Source organism: Cherax quadricarinatus, chromosome 62 (genome assembly GCF_038502225.1).
Source record: "Cherax quadricarinatus isolate ZL_2023a chromosome 62, ASM3850222v1, whole genome shotgun sequence".
NCBI lineage: Eukaryota > Metazoa > Arthropoda > Malacostraca > Decapoda > Parastacidae > Cherax > Cherax quadricarinatus.
Genome location: NC_091353.1, coordinates 1 through 10,586, shown reverse-complemented (window position 1 = coordinate 10,586; position 10,586 = coordinate 1).

Sequence of the window (10,586 nt, the reverse complement as noted above, 5' to 3'; positions counted from 1 at the left end):
CATGGTACAGTGAACAACAGTGAACATGGTACAGTGAACAACAGTGAACATGGTACAGTGAACAACAGTGAACATGGTACAGTGAACAACAGTGAACATGGTACAGTGAACAACAGTGAACATGGTACAGTGAACAACAGTGAACATGGTACAGTGAACAACAGTGAACATGGTACAGTGAACAACAGTGAACATGGTACAGTGAACAACAGTGAACATGGTACAGTGAACAACAGTGAACATGGTACAGTGAACAACAGTGAACATGGTACAGTGAACAACAGTGAACATGGTACAGTGAACAACAGTGAACATGGTACAGTGAACAACAGTGAACATGGTACAGTGAACAACAGTGAACATGGTACAGTGAACAACAGTGAACATGGTACAGTGAACAACAGTGAACATGGTACAGTGAACAACAGTGAACATGGTACAGTGAACAACAGTGAACATGGTACAGTGAACAACAGTGAACATGGTACAGTGAACAACAGTGAACATGGTACAGTGAACAACAGTGAACATGGTACAGTGAACAACAGTGAACATGGTACAGTGAACATGGTACAGTGAACAACAGTGAACATGGTACAGTGAACAACAGTGAACATGGTACAGTGAACAACAGTGAACATGGTACAGTGAACAACAGTGAACATGGTACAGTGAACAACGTACAGTGAACAACAGTGAACATGGTACAGTGAACAACAGTGAACATGGTACAGTGAACAACAGTGAACATGGTACAGTGAACAACAGTGAACATGGTACAGTGAACAACAGTGAACATGGTACAGTGAACAACAGTGAACATGGTACAGTGAACAACAGTGAACATGGTACAGTGAACAACAGTGAACATGGTACAGTGAACAACAGTGAACATGGTACAGTGAGCAACAGTGAACATGGTACAGTGAACAACAGCGAACATGGTACAGTGAACAACAGTGAACATGGTAAAGTGAACAACAGTGAACATGGTACAGTGAACAACAGTGAACATGGTACAGTGAACAACAGTGAACATGGTACAGTGAACAACAGTGAACATGGTACAGTGAACAACAGTGAACAACAGTGAACATGGTACAGTGAACAACAGTGAACATGGTACAGTGAACATGGTACAGTGAACAACAGTGAACATGGTACAGTGAACAACAGTGAACATGGTACAGTGAACAACAGTGAACATGGTACAGTGAACAACAGTGAACATGGTACAGTGAACAACAGTGAACATGGTACAGTGAACAACAGTGAACATGGTACAGTGAACAACAGTGAACATGGTACAGTGAACAACAGTGAACATGGTACAGTGAACAACAGCGAACATGGTACAGTGAACAACAGTGAACATGGTAAAGTGAACAGTGAACATGGTACAGTGAACAACAGTGAACATGGTACAGTGAACAACAGTGAACATGGTACAGTGAACAACAGTGAACATGGTACAGTGAACAACAGTGAACATGGTACAGTGAACAACAGTGAACATGGTACAGTGAACAACAGTGAACATGGTACAGTGAACAACAGTGAACATTGTACAGTGAACAACAGTGAACATGGTACAGTGAACAACAGTGAACATGGTACAGTGAACAACAGTGAACATTGTACAGTGAACAACAGTGAACATGGTACAGTGAACAACAGTGAACATGGTACAGTGAACAACAGTGAACATGGTACAGTGAACAACAGTGAACATGGTACAGTGAACAACAGTGAACATGGTACAGTGAACAACAGTGAACATGGTACAGTGAACAACAGTGAACATGGTACAGTGAACAACAGTGAACATGGTACAGTGAACAACAGTGAACATGGTACAGTGAACAACAGTGAACATGGTACAGTGAACAACAGTGAACATGGTACAGTGAACAACAGTGAACATGGTACAGTACAGTGAACAACAGTGAACATGGTACAGTGAACAACAGTGAACATGGTACAGTGAACAAAACTGAACATGGTACAGTGAACAACAGTGAACATGGTACAGTGAACAACAGTGAACATGGTACAGTGAACAACAGTGAACATGGTACAGTGAACAACAGTGAACATGGTACAGTGAACAACAGTGAACAAGGTACAGTGAACAACAGTGAACAACAGTGAACATGGTACAGTGAACAACAGTAAACATGGTACAGTGAACAACAGTGAACATGGTACAGTGAACAACAGTGAACATGGTACAGTGAACAACAGTGAACATGGTACAGTGAACAACAGTGAACATGGTACAGTGAACAACAGTGAACATGGTACAGTGAACAACAGTGAACATGGTACAGTGAACAACAGTGAACATGGTACAGTGAACAACAGTGAACATGGTAAAGTGAACAACAGTGTACATGGTACAGTGAACAACAGTGAACATGGTACAGTGAACAACAGTGAACATGGTACAGTGAACAACAGTGAACATGGTACAGTGAACAACAGTGAACATGGTACAGTGAACAACAGTGAACATGGTACAGTGAACAACAGTGAACAACAGTGAACAACAGTGAACAACAGTGAACATGGTACAGTGAACAACAGTGAACATGGTACAGTGAACAACAGTGAACATGGTACAGTGAACAACAGTGAACATGGTACAGTGAACAACAGTGAACATGGTACAGTGAACAACAGTGAACATGGTACAGTGAACAACAGAACATGAACATGAACATGAACAACAGTGAACATGGTACAGTGAACAACAGTGAACATGGTACAGTGAACAACAGTGAACATGGTACAGTGAACAACAGTGAACATGGTACAGTGAACAACAGTGAACATGGTACAGTGAACAACAGTGAACATGGTACAGTGAACAACAGTGAACATGGTACAGTGAACAACAGTGAACATAGTACAGTGAACAACAGTGAACATGGTACAGTGAACAACAGTGAACATGGTACAGTGAACAACAGTGAACATGGTACAGTGAACAACAGTGAACATGGTACAGTGAACAACAGTGAACATGGTACAGTGAACAACAGTGAACATGGTACAGTGAACAACAGTGAACATGGTACAGTGAACAACAGTGAACATGGTACAACAGTGAACATGGTACAGTGAACAACAGTGAACATGGTACAGTGAACAACAGTGAACATGGTACAGTGAACAACAGTGAACATGGTACAGTGAACAACAGTGAACATGGTACAGTGAACAACAGTGAACATGGTACAGTGAACAACAGTGAACATGGTACAGTGAACAACAGTGAACATGGTACAGTGAACAACAGTGAACATGGTACAGTGAACAACAACAGTACAGTGATCAACAGTGAACATGGTACAGTAAACAACAGTGAACATGGTACAGTGAACAACAGTGAACATGGTACAGTGAACAACAGTGAACATGGTACAGTGAACAACAGTGAAGATGGAGAACAACAGTGAACATGGTACAGTGAACAACAGTGAACATGGTACAGTGAACAACAGTGAACATGGTACAGTGAACAACAGTGAACATGGTACAGTGAACAACAGTGAACATGGTACAGTGAACAACAGTGAACATGGTACAGTGAACAACAGTGAACATTGTACAGTGAACATTGTACAGTCAACAACAGTGAACATGGTACAGTGAACAACAGTGAACATGGTACAGTGAACAACAGTGAACATGGTACAGTGAACAACAGTGAACATGGTACAGTGAACAACAGTGAACAACAGTGAACACGGTACAGTGAACAACAGTGAACATGGTACAGTGAACAACAGTGAACATGGAACAGTGAACATGGTACAGTGAACAACAGTGAACATGGTACAGTGAACAACAGTGAACATGGTACAGTTCCCAACAGTGAACATGATACAGTGAACAACAATGAACATGACACAGTGAACAACAGTGAACAACAGTGAACATGGTACAGTGAACAACAGTGAACATGGTACAGTGAACAACAGTGAACATGGTACAGTGAACAACAGTGAACATGGTACAGTGAACAACAGTGAACATGGTACAGTGAACAACAGTGAACATGGTACAGTGAACAACAGTGAACATGGTACAGTGAACAACAGTGAACATGGTACAGTGAACAACAGTGAACATGGTACAGTGAACAACAGTGAACATGGTACAGTGAACAACAGTGAACATGGTACAGTGAACAACAGTGAACATGGTACAGTGAACAACAGTGAACATGGTACAGTGAACAACAGTGAACATGGTACAGTGAACAACAGTGAACATGGTACAGTGAACAACAGTGAACATTGTACAGTGAACAACAGTGAACATGGTACAGTGAACAACAGTGAACATGGTACAGTGAACAACAGTGAACATGGTACAGTGAACAACAGTGAACATGGTACAGTGAACAACAGTGAACATGGTACAGTGAACAACAGTGAACATGGTACAGTGAACAACAGTGAACATGGTACAGTGAACAACAGTGAACATGGTACAGTGAACAACAGTGAACATGGTACAGTGAACAACAGTGAACATGGTACAGTGAACATGGTACAGTGAACAACAGTGAACAGTGAACATGGTACAGTGAACAACAGTGAACATGGTACAGTGAACAACAGTGTACATGGTACAGTGAACAACAGTGAACATGGTACAGTGAACAACAGTGAACATGGTACAGTGAACAACAGTGAACATGGTACAGTGAACAACAGTGAACATGGTACAGTGAACAACAGTGAACATGGTACAGTGAACAACAGTGAACATGGTACAGTGAACAACAGTGAACATGGTACAGTGAACAACAGTGAACATGGTACAGTGAACAACAGTGAACATGGTACAGTGAACAACAGTGAACATGGTACAGTGAACAACAGTGAACATGGTACAGTGAACAACAGTGAACATGGTACAGTGAACAACAGTGAACATGGTACATTGAACACCAGTGAACATGGTACAGTGAACAGTGAACATGGTACAGTTCACAACAGTGAACATGGGACAGTGAACAACAGTGAACGTGGTACAGTGAACAACAGTGAACATGGTAAAGTGAACAAGAGTGAACATGGTACAGTGAACAACAGTGAACATGGTACAGTGAACAACAGTGAAGATGGTACAGTGAACAACAGTGAACATGGTACAGTGAACAACAGTGAACATGGTACAGTGAACAACAGTGAACATGGTACATTGAACAACAGTGAACATGATACAGTGAACAACAGTGAACATGGTACAGTTCACAACAGTGAACATGGTACAGTGAACAACAGTGAACATGGTACAGTTCACAACAGTGAACATGGTACAGTGAACAACAGTGAACATGGTACAGTGAACAACAGTGAACATGGTACAGTGAACAACAGTGAACATGGTACAGTGAACAACAGTGAACATGGTACAGTGAACAACAGTGAACATGGTACAGTGAACAACAGTGAACATGGTACAGTGAACAACAGTGAACATGGTACAGTGAACAACAGTGAACATGGTACAGTGAACAACAATGAACATGGTACAGTGAGCAACAGTGAACATGGTACAGTGAACAACATTGAACATGGTACAGTGAACAACAGTGAACATGGTACAGTGAACAACAGTGAACATGGTACAGTGAACAACAGTGAACATGGTACAGTGAACATGGTACAGTGAACAACAGTGAACATTGTACAGTGAACAACAGTGAACATGGTACAGTGAACAACAGTGAACATGGTACAGTGAACATGGTACAGTGAACAACAGTGAACATGGTACAGTGAACAACAGTGAACATGGTACAGTGAACAACAGTGAACATGGTACAGTGAACAACAGTGAACATGGTACAGTGAACAACAGTGAACATGGTACAGTGAACATGGTACAGTGAACAACAGTGAACATGGTACAGTGAACAACAGTGAACATGGTACAGTGAACAACAGTGAACATGGTACAGTGAACAACAGTGAACATGGTACAGTGAACAACAGTGAACATGGTACAGTGAACAACAGTGAACATGGTGAACAACAGTGAACAACAGTGAACATGGTACAGTGAACAACAGTGAACATGGTACAGTGAACAACAGTGAACATGGTACAGTGAACAACAGTGAACATGGTACAGTGAACAACAGTGAACATGGTACAGTGAACAACAGTGAACATGGTACAGTGAACAACAGTGAACATGGTACAGTGAACAACAGTGAACATGGTACAGTGAACAACAGTGAACATGGTACAGTGAACAACAGTGAACATGGTACAGTGAACAACAGTGAACATGGTACAGTGAACAACAGTGAACATGGTACAGTGAACAACAGTGAACATGGTACAGTGAATATGGTACAGTGAACAACAATGAACATGGTACAGTGAACATCAGTGATCATGGTACAGTGAACAACAGTGAACATGGTACAGTGAACAACAGTGAACATGGTACAGTGAACAACAGTGAACATGGTACAGTGAGCAACAGTGAACATGGTACAGTGAACAACAGTGAACATGGTACAGTGAACAACAGTGAACATGGTACAGTGAACAACAGTGAACATAGTAAAGTGAACAACAGTGAACATGGTGCAGTGAACAACAGTGAACATGGTACAGTGAACAACAGTGAACATGGTACAGTGACCAACAGTGAACATGGTACAGTGAACAACAGCGAACATGGTACAGTGAACAACAGTGAACATGGTAAAGTGAACAACAGTGAACATGGTACAGTGAACAACAGTGAACATGGTACAGTGAACAACAGTGAACATGGTACAGTGAACAACAGTGAACATGGTACAGTGAACATGGTACAGTGAACAACAGTGAACATGGTACAGTGAACAACAGTGAACATGGTACAGTGAACAACAGTGAACATGGTACAGTGAACAACAGTGAACATGGTACAGTGAACAACAACAGAACATGTACAACAACAGTGAACATGGTACAGTGAACAACAGTGAACATGGTACAGTGAACAACAGTGAACATGGTGAACAACAGTGAACATGGTACAGTGAACATAGTACAACAGTGAACATGGTACAGTGAAACAACAGTGAACATGGTACAGTGAACAACAGTGAACATGGTACAGTGAACAGTGAACATGGTACAGTGAACAACAGTGTGGTACAACAACAGTGAACATGGGACAGTGAACAACAGGGAAAATGGTACAGTGAACAACAGTGAACATGTTACAGTGAACAACAGTGAACATGGTACAGTGAACAACAGTGTACAACAACAGTGAACATGGTACATTGAAAAACAGTGAACATGATACAGTGAACAACAATGAACATGACACAGTGAACAACAGTGAACAACAGTGAACATGGTACAGTGAACAACAGTGAACATGGTACAGTGAACAACAGTGAACATGGTACAGTGAACAACAGTGAACATGGTACAGTGAACAACTGTGAACATGGTACAGTGAACAACAGTGAACATGGTACAGTGAACAACAGTGAACATGGTACAGTGAACAACAGTGAACATGGTACAGTGAACAACAGTGAACATGGTACAGTGAACAACAGTGAACATGGTACAGTGAACAACAGTGAACATGGTACAGTGAACAACAGTGAACATGGTACAGTGAACAACAGTGAACATGGTACAGTGAACAACAGTGAACATGGTACAGTGAACAACAGTGTGAACATGAACAACAGTGAACATGGTACAGTGAACAACAATGAACATGGTACAGTGAGCAACAGTGAACATGGTACAGTGAACAACATTGAACATGGTACAGTGAACAACAGTGAACATGGTACAGTGAACAACAGTGAACATGGTACAGTGAACAACAATGAACATGGTACAGTGAGCAACAGTGAACATGTACAACAACAGTGAACATGGTACAGTGAACAACAGTGAACATGGTGAACAACAGGTGGTACAGTGAACAACAGTGAACATGGTACAGTGAACAACAGTGAACATGGTACAGTGAACAACAGTGAACATGGTACAGTGAACAACAGTGAACATGGTACAGTGAACAACAGTGAACATGGTACATTGAACAACAGTGAACATGATACAGTGAACAACAATGAACATGACACAGTGAACAACAGTGAACAACAGTGAACAACAGTGAACATGGTACAGTGAACAACAGTGAACATGGTACAGTGAACAACAGTGAACATGGTACAGTGAACAACTGTGAACATGGTAAAGTGAACAACAGTGAACATGGTACAGTGAACAACAGTGAACATGGTACAGAGAACAACAGTGAACATGGTACAGTGAACAACAGTGAACATGGTACAGTGAACAACAGTGAACATGGTACAGTGAACAACAGTGAACATGGTACAGTGAACAACAGTGAACATGGTACAGTGAACAACAGTGAACATGGTACAGTGAACAACAGTGAACATGGTACAGTGAACAACAGTGAACATGGTACAGTGAACAACAGTGAACATGGTACAGTGAACAACAGTGAACATGGTACAGTGAACAACAGTGAACATGGTACACTGAACAACAGTGAACAACAGTGAACATGGTACAGTGAACATGGTACAGTGAACAACTGTGAACAGTGAACATGGTACAGTGAACAACAGTGAACATGGTACAGTGAACAACAGTGAACATGGTACAGTGAACAACAGTGAACATGGTACAGTGAACAACAGTGAACATGGTACAGTGAACAACAGTGAACATGGTACAGTGAACAACAGTGAACATGGTACAGTGAACAACAGTGAACATGGTACAGTGAACAACAGTGAACATGGTACAGTGAACAACAGTGAACAGTGAACAACAGTGAACATGGTACAGTGAACAACAGTGTGTACAACAACAGTGAACATGGTACAGTGAACAACAGTGAACAGTGAACAACAGTGAACATGGTACAGTACAGTGGTAACAACAGTGAACATGGTACAGTGAACAACAGTGAACATGGTACAGTGAACAACAGTGAACGTGGTACAGTGAACAACAGTGAACATGGTACAGTGAACAACAGTGAACATGGTACAGTGAACAACAGTGAACATGGTACAGTGAACAACAGTGAACATGGTACAGTGAACAACAGTGAACATGGTACAGTGAACAACAGTGAACATGGTACAGTGAACAACAGTGAACATGGTACAGTTCCCAACAGTGAACATGGTACATTGAAAAACAGTGAACATGATACAGTGAACAACAATGAACATGACACAGTGAACAACAGTGAACAACAGTGAACGTGGTACAGTGAACAACAGTGAACATGGTACAGTTCACAACAGTGAACATGGTACAGTGAACAACAGTGAACATGGTACAGTGAACAACAGTGAACATGGTAAAGTGAACAACAGTGAACATGGTACAGTGAACATAGTACATTGAACACCAGTGAACATGGTACAGTGAACAACAGTGAACACGGTACAGTGAACAACAGTGAACATGGTACAGTGAACAACAGTGAACATGGTACAGTGAACAACAGTGAACAAGGTACAGTGAACAACAGTGAACAACAGTGAACAACAACAGTGAACATGGTACAGTGAACAACAGTGAACATGGTACAGTGAACAACAACAGTGAACATGGTACAGTGAACAACAGTGAACATGGTACAGTGAACAACAGTGAACATGGTACAGTGAACAACAGTGAACATGGTACAGTGTGAACATGGTAGAGTGAACAACAGTGAACACAGTACAGTGAACAACAGTGAACATGGTACAGTGAACAACAGTGAACATGGTACAGTGAACAACAGTGAACATGGTACAGTGAACAACAGTGAACATGGTACAGTGAACAACAGTGAACATGGTACAGTGAACAACAGTGAACATAGTACAGTGAACATGGTACAGTGAACAACAGTGAACATGGTACAGTGAGCAACAGTGAACAACAGTGAACATGGTACAGTGATCAACAGTGAACATGGTACAGTAAACAACAGTGAACATGGTACAGTGAACAACAGTGAACATGGTACAGTGAACAACAGTGAACATGGTACAGTGAACAACAGTGAACATGGTACAGTGAACAACAGTGAACATGGTACAGTGAACAACAGTGAACATGGTACAGTGAACAACAGTGAACATGGTACAGTGAACAACAGTGAACATGGTACAGTGAACAACAGTGAACATGGTACAGTGAACAACAGTGAACATGGTACAGTGGACAACAGTGAACATGTACAGTACAGTGAACATGTGAACAACAACAACAGTGAGCATGGTACAGTGAACAACAGTGAACATGGTACAGTGAACATGGTACAGTGAACAACAGTGAACATGGTACAGTGAACAACAGTGAACACGGTACAGTGAACAACAGTGAACATGGTACAGTGAACAACAGTGAACATGGTACAGTGAACAACAGTGAACATGGTACAGTGAACAACAGTGAACATGGTACAGTGAACAACAGTGAACATGGTACAGTGAACAACAGTGAACATGGTACAGTGAACAACAGTGAACATGGTACAGTGAACAACAG